The sequence below is a fragment of the Hylobates moloch genome, unplaced genomic scaffold, assembly GCF_009828535.3.
Source record: "Hylobates moloch isolate HMO894 unplaced genomic scaffold, HMol_V3 SCAFFOLD_8, whole genome shotgun sequence".
Taxonomy (NCBI): Eukaryota; Metazoa; Chordata; class Mammalia; order Primates; family Hylobatidae; genus Hylobates; species Hylobates moloch.
Genome location: NW_026652283.1, coordinates 123,032,824 through 123,043,774, shown reverse-complemented (window position 1 = coordinate 123,043,774; position 10,951 = coordinate 123,032,824). Strand labels below are relative to the sequence as shown.

Genomic DNA, 10,951 nt, shown 5'->3' with positions numbered 1-10,951 from the left:
GAAACAAAACACACGCTCTGCTGGGTCCTTGGTGGACAGAGATTCATTCCTCTTAGTGGCTGAGCCTAGGTAACCAATGGTTCACTGGGACTGAAAACGGGCTGTTCTGGCAGCTCGGCCTCAGCTATGCACAAACGGAACCACAAATGGATGTGGTCACTCTGCTTCGTAGGCAGGGCTCATGGCAGTGGTCACGGCTCTGAACATTGTTGACCTTCATGGACCGTGCTGTATGTTTACTGACACTTAGGCTGCTGCCGCTGGCCTAGCTGTTTGCAGTGCTATTTAGGAAACTATAGAGCAGAAGATGAAAATTCTCTTCTTGGGGTCCATGAACTATAGAGACAAATTACAGTGATGGGACAATCTGGGGAACTCATATCAGTGCCTGGTACAGGCTTATTCTCTGGGTCACTGAATGGACTCTAGCTGCACATGGAGCCAGCACTGCCCAGACAGACCCCACTGACTCCTGGATCTGCCATGTACCAGGCAGGGGGATGTATTCTGCCTTGTACAGAGAACACAGAATAATGGGCTGTGTGTCTGATGGAGAGAGTGCTGCTGTGTGCAGAATATGACTCCTGCCAGAATGTGGCCCATGTGTGATTCAGAGCGGGGCTGAAATGTATGATTTGTTGGCCACAGCCACTCCTGGCATCCTTGATCCTTCTTGGGGCTATAAATGGGTCTAACCACTACGGACATTTGGGTAAGATTTGGTGTTACTATTTCAGTCTGATCAGCCAAATCCAGCCATATAAATCTTGCCCTGGTCACTAACCTGTGTCATGATTTTAGCTTTCTGAACTGTTCGCCATCTGAGACTTGTGCACCTTTTATCACAGAAGCCATGCCAGGGGCCGAGAGCCACAATACTTGATCACCATCCAGGTTCCCCCGGTTCACAGGCACTGGAGATTGTTGAGAGTGGAACAGGACCCTCTAACATGGGGGACTCACACAGACTTCTGACCCGGTCTCCCTTCTGTCCTCTTTGCTGACACACTTTAGGTTGGTTTGGTCTCTGAATGCAGCTATCTGCAGAAAGAAATGAGCTGCTCTCAACCATTTCCTGGGTGATGATAAGGATGAAAGTGTTGGAAGATTTTATAGATATTATTTGAAAATACAGGATTCCCCACTGACCATTTTCTAGGTAAAGATAAGGGTGAAAGTGTTGGAAGGTTTTATAGATATTATCTGAAGATACAGGATTCCCCACTGACCATTTCTGGGCATGACACAGCTTGCTTTCCCTTAACAGCAACCTGGGCCAGCCTAGTTGGTGCATCTGCTGAAAAGCAGTCAAGCCAATAATGGGGCCCAGGGGATTCTAACTGAATTTTTGTGTAGCCACTTGGATTCTCCTGTTGAACTGACATGGTCCTGGGTCATAAGGATAATGACCATTTGAGAACATTGCTTGCCAAGCCATCCTACACTAACCTATGTGGGTCAAAGTGGAGATATACTAGGTGCCTATAAATTCTATGACTATGCCCTCACTATTCTCACACTAATCTTTCCAAGATATGCCTGGGTGAGAGTAAGGAGTGATTAGGAAAACGCTATGTTTTAGCTACTGGAAAGGGACAGTTTTTTTTTTTTTTTAATGGTGGAGTGGGATCAGCGACCTCAGCACTTTGGGAGGGAAACACCTCCTACCACAGGAGGTATCGGGGAGGAAGGGACATTAATAATCCTTTCTCTTTCAGTATCACCCCTGTCATCCTTCTCAAGAAAGATACCCTCTTTTAGTTCTGCCTCTCCCAAACTACTGCAAGCTTTTTACACTTAACTGGCTGCTGGTCTATCCTTCCCATCTGATGGCTCTGACCACAGTTCGATTACATTATCCTTAGCCTTTCCAAGAAGGCTATTGAAATCACAACTGCTACCAGCTCCTGCTCTTCCCACACAAACCATCTGCCAAACTGTCCAGGTGTCTCTCCTGCCTCTGTGTCTGTAGCCATCGCTAATTAATTCAGAGTGACAGATGCAACTCACATGGTGACATAGCCAAAACACACAGATTGCATACATGACTCACAGGCAGTACCTTCAAATATAATGACTAGAACCAATAATTCCAAGGAAACTGGGGATTCTGGGGCTGCCAGCTGTTTACCAGGCGACACTGGGGGCACTGTCCACGTGTGCCTTCCACTGGGAAACGTCCTTCCTGCAGAGCCCCAGCAATTTCACATAACACTTTCTCTCTGGGGGCACTAAATACATCCTGCAGGCTGTACTTGTTCTGTTGAAGCCAGACCTTAACTTGCTGTCTTTCAAAAAATATGAAGACCTGTACCCTAGAGATGGTCCTCACAGACCTCAAATGTTTAAGAAAACACCACCATTATGTAATGAAGATCTTAGAAGTCTACATTAAACTTTAATGTAGACTGTGAAGATCTCTTCAAAAGAAAGCCATTCTTGGTTATTTGGAGAAGCTTCCTGGAACAATTGCTTACTTGGCGTTTATAAGCACTGCGCTGACGATTATCTCTGCAATGTGAGTCATCCAATCAGAAGAAGTGCTACAGACTCGTCCCTGGCATTACCTCAAGTGCTCAATGATGATGCCTCAGCCCTGGGAAGCATTCAGTTCAGCCTCTACTCACCAGCCAGGGTTGTTATGTGACTTTCTTCCTGTGGGCCAGGCAATAATCTGTACCATCACTAATATATCCCACTATACCTGAATTAATTCCATAGACCCAAGGGAAAATGGTCAATACAGAAACTTGAGAAGAAAGCTACCTGGCTTTCTTTTTTTTTTTTGAGACAGAGTCTTGCTCTGTCACCAGGCTGGAGTGCAGTGACATGATCTCAGCTCACTTCAACCTCCGCCTCCCAGGTTCAACCGATTCCCCTGCCTCAGCAGACAGTTTCTATTATTATTGCAGACAAAATAGACTTTACACCAACAGTGATAAAAAATCACAAACAGCATTACATAGTAATAAAGTGTTCAATTCCACAGGACTTAACCATTTTAAATAAATAGGTACCCAACACTGGAACACCCGGATTCGTAATACAAGTTCTAGGGACCTAAAAAGAGACTTTAATAACCACACATAAGAATGGAAGACAACATGCGACAGACAGTGTTAAATCATGGAGGCAGAAAACTAACAGATATTCAGGAGCTAACCTCAACATTTCACCAAATTGACCTAAGAGACATCTATAGAAGGCTCCACCCAACAAGAATAGAATAAATATTCTTTTCATCTGCACATGGCACATAATTGAAAATCAACCACATGCTCAGCCATAAAGCAATACTTACCAAATTAAAAAAAAATTCTCCCAACTACATTCTTGGACAACACCACAATAAACATAAAAATCAATACCAAGAAGATCTCTCAAAACCATACTATTCCATGGAAATTAAACAATCTGATCCTAAATATGACAAAAACAAGCAATAGGGAGAGAATTAACTATTCAATAAATGGAGCTAGGATAACTGGCTGGCTATATGCAGAAGATTGAACTTGGACCCCTTCCTTACACTGTATACAGAAATCAACTCAACAAGGATTAAAGACTTAAATGTAAAACTGTTAAACTATAAATGTAAAACTATAAAAAGGCTGAAAGATAACCTAGGAAATATTCTGGACATAGGACCTGGCAAATATTTTATAAAGAAGATGCCAAAAGCCATAGCAACAAAACCAAAAATTAACAAGTGGGAACTAATTAAACTAAAGAGCTTTTGTACAGCAAAATAAACCATAAACAGCGTGAATAGACAGCTACAGAATGGGAGAAAATATCTGCAAATTATGCATCCAACACAGATCTAATATCCAGAATCTATAAGGAATTTGAACAAATTAACCAGAATAAAACAAACCCATTAAAAGTGAGCAAAGGAAATGAACAGACATTTTTCAAAAGAAGACATATATGTGACCAACAAGCTTATGAAGAAAATGTTTGGCATCACTTATTATTAAAGAAATGCAAATCAAAATCACAATGAGATACCGTCTCATACCAGTCAAAATGGCTATTATTAAATTTAACCCTAACCCAAAACGGAAGTGGGAGAAAATAATAACTAAAATAATATAAAGTAAATAAAATAAAATATTGGTACACAAGTGCACCAGTATGTATCTAAGTTGAAACTGGACTTCTCCCCTGTGGGGGGTGTGTGTGTGTGTGTGTGTTCCCAAAACTCTTTGTATAGTTTGAGGCTTTTACAACTTCCAGAGTATAAATTCTACAAACATAAAATACCCACTTATTTAAAATTTAATTATTTGTATTTCTTAATTGTTCATTATGAGTGATACTTTAATAACAAATTTTATTCTTATTTTATTCTTTGTGTATTTTTATTTAGAAAATTTGCATTTACCTATCTTCAGTTTCACTGAATCATTCCTCAGTTGGGTCAAGTCTACTAATGAATCTTTCAAAGACATTCTTTATCTCTGTTAGCATACTTTCCATTTATAGCATTTCCATTTGATTCCTTTACTTTCTCCCTCTCTGTTAAACTTGTATTTTTTGTTGATGCATGTTGTCTAGAATTTTCACTACAACCTTCGAAATGTTAATTACTGTTATTTTAAATTCCTGAAGGATAATTCAAACATCTGAAGGATGTTTGGACCTTTTGGGATACATTTTGATAGTATATATTTTGATAGTATACATTTGATAGTATTCTGTAGATACTATCAAAATGATCAGTAGAACTGCTCAACTGGGCCTAGTTTTACTGATCATTTTACCTCATGAGTTTTTTCTTTTAAAGAAAATTTTTTTCTTCATTGTGTGTCTGGTAGTTTTTGGTTGAAAGTTAGCCATTTTATGAAGGACAATGTAGGTGAGGTAATTAATAATTATGTCTAGAAATGTGATGTCTGTTCTTTAGCTAGACCTTTTGTTGGAGGTGTAGCATTAACTGAGTTAGGCGTCAAGTTAGGTTTCAGTTTTCTTGTTGCTGTGGTCATCCTTTTGTGGACCAAAGGCTTCAAATGTCTTCAGTGTTCTCTCATGTTTAGGGTTTTGCCTCAACGTTTCTGCTCCATCCTCAGCTTTGGTCCACCCTTGGTGCCAGCCCCTGACAGCAGGTCTCTCTCCATGAGCTTGCCCCCTCTCAGCGTTGGTCAGAAGTAACTCACGAATTGACTCGCGTTAGCCCGGTGGGGGCAGGGAGAAGTCTCTACTCCTTTGTCTCAGTCTCAAATTTAGGCAAGGGATAGGTTTTTGGGACTCAGAGAGGGGCCTTCTCAGTGTTTCTGCTCCGTCCTTGCAATAAAGACGTTTTCATAATCTGACCTCAGGGAGTTTTTTACCCCTCCCTAGAGGTAGAGGGTTGTTTGTTTTTATTTTTAAAATTCGCTTTGCCCACATCTACTGGATCTTCATCCATGCTCTGAAGTGACGAATGTGCTTCCCTCCCTCAGCAGTTTAAAGTTTTGTTCCATATAAGAGAAGAAAGAGGATTTATATGTGGTTGCTTACTGTTCCCGTAGCAGCTGCTTGTTCCCTCCCTCAGGCCTGGGCCAAGACACAGGCTCCCTCCTGTCTCTTGACCTCTCCCAGGTCTCCTTTGACTCCTGGAAAGGCCTGCAGAGAAGGCCTCCCTGTGGGTAAGAATCCCCTGCCGCTTCCCACCTCCCACGGACTCTGGGCCCTACCGCAGCTCCTCCATTGCACAGATTGTATAACAGTAATTAATAGAATAACGCCACTAAGCAAAACAGAAACATAATGAAGTCTCATTTGTTCCAAATGTTTATGATTTACAGTTTCATTATCAGCAGCAACTGAGAACTGGATTTCAGATTCACTGAATGCAAATTAGGAATAAAGAAAAACACTCTGCCCTAAATAACCATATCTAAAAACAAATGCTTCACCACTATTCTAACTGAATGGTGTTTGTAAGTAACTCTACACATGTATTTATTGATATTTATGTGTAATATTTCTGCTTTATCTATTTAGATGTAAATACACTGTAAGAAACCAGCTGAGCCTTGAACAATACAGGTTGGAAATACGAGTGTCCATGTTTCTGTGTGTGGGGATGCGAGAATAAACAATTTTATTCTTTAAATTTCATGCTTCAACTTCATATTATGTACATTAAGTACTATAAAAACTTGCCTTTAGGATATCAATATTTAACTTGGGCAATATTATTTCATCTGAATTTATTTGCAAAATACAACTTAGCCATCTGATTATAAACATCAAAAAGACGCCAAATTAGAAAACAGGGAATTATCAGAATTTTTAACTTGACCCACGTACCTTTTTTTTCTTTTAACTTGCTGTTGGGTTAACTTATATTTAGCGTTTACCTTTAAGGTTGGTAAAACATGTTATTCAAGGTATAATGCAAAAGTTTACATCTTTTGCATAAATGGTCCCCTCAGTCTCAGTTGCAATTAGTCTTGACCAAACAAAAACAAACATTACTGGTATTGCACACTAAACTACCTTTGTATCATAGGTTCTAAGACTTGATGAAAGCCAAACTGAATTTTTAAGGTTGGAGAAACCCTTTCATAGTTCATCTTTGGGCTTAGAGAAGGAAAATAAAAATAGGCTCAGACTGCATTTCACATCTCTTAAAAATAGTGTTTCAGTAGCTTTAAAATTTTTAGTTATAAAAGTTATTACAAGGATTTACTTTGAAATATAATCTACAACCACATCAATTATAACATACATATATTATATGGTATATATATATATATTTTTTATATTTTATATATATATATATTTTTATATTTTATATATATATATATATATATATCGGCACTTTAGCACAAGGGGAAATTTTAAATACAAATTCTTTTCAACCTTTAGAATTAGGTCATAGTATAAAAACAGTCCAGGGTCTTACATTGAGCAAATCCATATTAAAATACTGTATTTTTGTAGGGTAAAGGCTTTACATATGCTACAAGTTACATGTATTTACATGGCTCTCTTTTCCCTAGGAACTTAAAACGTTCACGTTATACAATCCCTAAAGCAAGCTTGGCAGGAATGATGAGGGCAGATCACTATCAGAATGGCTATGCAGTGCTGTGTTACAAAAGTGTATTTTAAAAGTTAGTGAGTGGCCATTAAATACTTTTTCTGTAAAACATAATTTTGGTGTACTTGTTGGCAGACACCTATGTCCACCGCACCTAAGAAACAGAACCACTGGTGTATTTTATGCCTCATTCAAATAAGTCCCAAGAGCCCATTTTAACATTACCACTGTACAATTTATGAAAATACTAATATGAAAACATTTTCACATTTTCTTTTGGCAGTGCATCAGGTTGTTGGCGTATTACTGGCTTGGGTGTTTGTAGTACACTAAACTTTCACACATTTACCCAGTTCTCAATCCTTGTATCACTTAGCTAGATGCTTATAATATGTTTCACCTTCAGACAATCTACTGGCCCATCAATGATAATCTTAAATTACTATTTTCCCACAACAATCAATAGAAAAAGTTGATTCCTTCACCCCTCCTCAGATCTAAACTTGAATGGTTTCACTTAAAAGTGACTCAGTTGAGAACACTTAATACCAAGTACTACTATGAATTTAAAGTTACGTTGATATTACCATTACATGACAGTGCACACAATCCTTAAACCAATGAGATGAAATCTAATTGTATTTTTACATTAATTAGCAGTTCTACACAAATAAATTAATTCCCTAGTGAATTTCAGACCAATTGACACCTATCGTAACCATAAATAAATTTAAACATTAGGACTTTATCTTACCTTATATCTGTATTTTAAGTAAGGTTTTAAGTTGAAATGTCATTATTTCTTTATCAGAAGGATTAAATGAAACAGGAACTCAGCTGCCTGGTGGTTTGGGAAGAACCCTTGGTGATGGTAGCTCAGTAAATGTGGCTCCAGCATATATCTGATTAGCTAGAGATTTGAAAAGTAAGATGAGACCTGATAAGCCAGAGTTCCAATCTTGATTATTTATTAAAAAAATTTTATTCTTCTTCCCATTTTGCATGGCATGCTATGCAGCTGCTGATGAGCTATAACCATGTCCTTTTTTTTTCTGCTGTTGAGACAGGATCTTGCTCTGTCACCCAGGCTGGAGTGCAGTGGCGTGATCTCGGCTCACTGCAACCTCCGCCTCCCGAGTTCAAGCGATTCTCCTGCCTCAGCCTCCCGAGTAGCTGGGATTACAGGTGCCTGCCAAAACACCCTGCTAATTTTGCATTTTTAGTGGAGACTGGGTTTCACCATGTTGGCCAGGCTGGTCTCGAACTCCTGACTTCAAGTGATCCACCCACTTCGGCCTCCCAAAGTGCTGGGATTACAGGCATGAGCCACCTCGCTCAGCTTCTTCTTCTTCTTCTTCTTTTTTTTAATAAATGATTTTCGCCTGGGAATTCCGATCCTTTGTCTTTTATTAAGTTGTTGTTGGCTCTTACCAACATCTCTAGATTGGGGGGCTAGAATGCCATGCATCTTCAGCTTCTTTTTCACCGGTCAGTCTGCTTTTCAGATTGCAGGATTTCCACTACCTGTCCTCATCCTTGCTGCCAAGCCCAGGATAATAGGTGTTGGTTTCTGATGGACCCCCTTCTTTGTCACAATACCTAAAGTTTGCACGGGTGGATCTACTCAGTTCAGCCTAAAAGCTGAGGCCAACATCTGAGCGTCCTCAGCACGCAAGTTTGAGAGGAGTCCTAGTGACTTCGAGCTTGGAACTATGGCTGCAGCAGCTCCCTCTGGACGTCAAAGACGTCAAAGTCGCCTTCTCTTTCCACGTGGAGAGGAGGCGTGGGTCAAATAAAACCCAGGAGTACCCACGAGCAGCTGATGACCACCCCAGCATCTCCAACCCCACCTCCTCCTTCTGCCTCTATCTGCCAGGGCTCCACTTAAGCAAGGATTTTTTTCTGCCTCTGCCACCCCTGAGACAGCAAGACCCACCCCTCCTTTTCCTTCTCCTCCCCCGCCCATTCAGCATGAAGATGACAAGGATAAAGACCTTTATAATAACCCATTTTCACTTAATGAGTAGCAAACATATTTTCTCTTCCTTATGATTTTCTTAAAAAGCTTTTCTCTAGCTTACTTTATTTTACAAATACAGTATATAATTCATATAACTTACAGAATATGCGTTTTGTTATGAGTAAGGCCACTAATCAACTGTGGGTTATTAGTAGTTAAGTTTTCGGAGAGTCATAAAGTTATAGGTAGGTTTTCAACATTTGACTGCATGGGATCTGACATTGCTAAGCCCTGCATTGTTTAAGGGTTAATTGTGTATCTACTGAACTATCGAGATTTATTTCTTCATATAATTTCCTGCCCTCCTAATGTCTAAAGATTAAGACTGTGTTAGTCTATCTTAATTGCTATAACAAAATGCCATAGACTTGTTAACTGACTAAAAAACAGGAATTTATTGCTGACAGTTCCGAATGCTGGGAATCCTCATTTCAAGTTACCAGCAAATTCAGTGCCTAGTGAGGGCTTGCTCTGTGCTTCAAAGGTGGCAACTTCTGGCTGCATCCTTACATAGCAGAAGGGTCACGAGACCTTGTCCAATCTACTTTTATAAAGGTATTAATTCCACTTGCGAAGGTGAAGCCCCCATGACCTAATCAATTCCTGCCTCTTAATACTGTAACATTGGGTATTAGGTCTCAACACATGCATTTAGGGAGAACACTAACATTCAGACCATAGCAAAGACCAAACATAGATATTATTATGAAGACCAATTGGTCTCAGTAGAAACAACTAATTCTGTAGCTGTTATTCTAGGACCCAGACATGCACTTTGAATGTTAACACACTGTATGGTAGACAGCTATCAATGTTTGACTTTAAATGGGTTAGGAAGTTGCTCAGGGTAAACCTGAGAGAATAAAGGTGAACTTCAGCACACAGATCATGGCTGAGGCGCTGCCTTTACCAAACACTAGCCCCTGTTGTGTTAATAATTATATGTTGTGGTCAATTACCTATACCAATAATCCCCTTTAGTGCAGGAGAAAATAAAAAATTTCAATATTTTATTCCAATCACATACAAATCAGGTTGTTTTTGAATAATAATATTTTTGAATATGAAGGACAAAAAATAACCCTTTAATTACCATGTTTACATCTCTCTTCTGAGTTCCCCACAGAAAGTAAACATGCTTAAGAGCATCTTGGCAATTACAGCCTGCGTTTCAGACTCAATCAATATGGCTGTGTTATCCCAGCGCTTTAAGCCAGTTTAAAAGGTGAATGTTTCCCATAGGTCTGGGTTTATATTTTCCTCATACAGTTATCCTAATGCTTTAAAATGAGTACATAAAAAAAAGCACCATTTTCTTACATTTTACCTCGTAGTGCCTTTTTCTCGACATTTTTAATGAGTGTCCTTTTATTTACACCCATCGCCAATTTCATCTTTGCAGGTAGAGAAGAGTTTCACCTGTCTCCCTGAAGGACTTTTGGACATATGCTTCAGTGCCTACAAGGAGACAGAAACTTTCATTTTCTTCTCTGAAAGTTGACCTTTGAAAAATTCACTTCAGTATATGATGGTGTCTGCTGTGTTCCAGGGGAGTTATTGACGACCTTGTACCAAGGGACTACCAATCTTTCCCCAGGATTTAACATGCAGTGTTTGCCTGCTCTTGGTTTTCCCATTGAGCAACTAGAGCAACTAACTTCTCCATGATGTTTAAGATGCTATGTTGCCACCTCTACTCTCCTACCAAAAAAATAAGCCAGGGTTAACAAAACTCCCTTGGACTCTGAGTTTTAAACTGTTTGTTATTATTGGAGGTCAGCTCCACTGGTGAGTTATAACTTTTATCCTTCTAATTCTTCTAATTCCAGTTGTGTCCCAAATTTAGTGATAATCAACGTTGTACTTTTTTTTTTGAAACAGAGTTTTGCTCTTGTTGC

The 10,951-nt window shown here is 39.4% G+C and overlaps 1 pseudogene; it reads right to left on the bottom strand.

The window, feature by feature from the left end:
* Positions 1-7,788: 7,788 nt before the first annotated feature.
* LOC116472490 (proline-rich nuclear receptor coactivator 2-like) lies at positions 7,789-8,501 on the bottom strand (annotated as a pseudogene).
* Between the last annotated feature and the right edge of the window lie 2,450 nt (positions 8,502-10,951).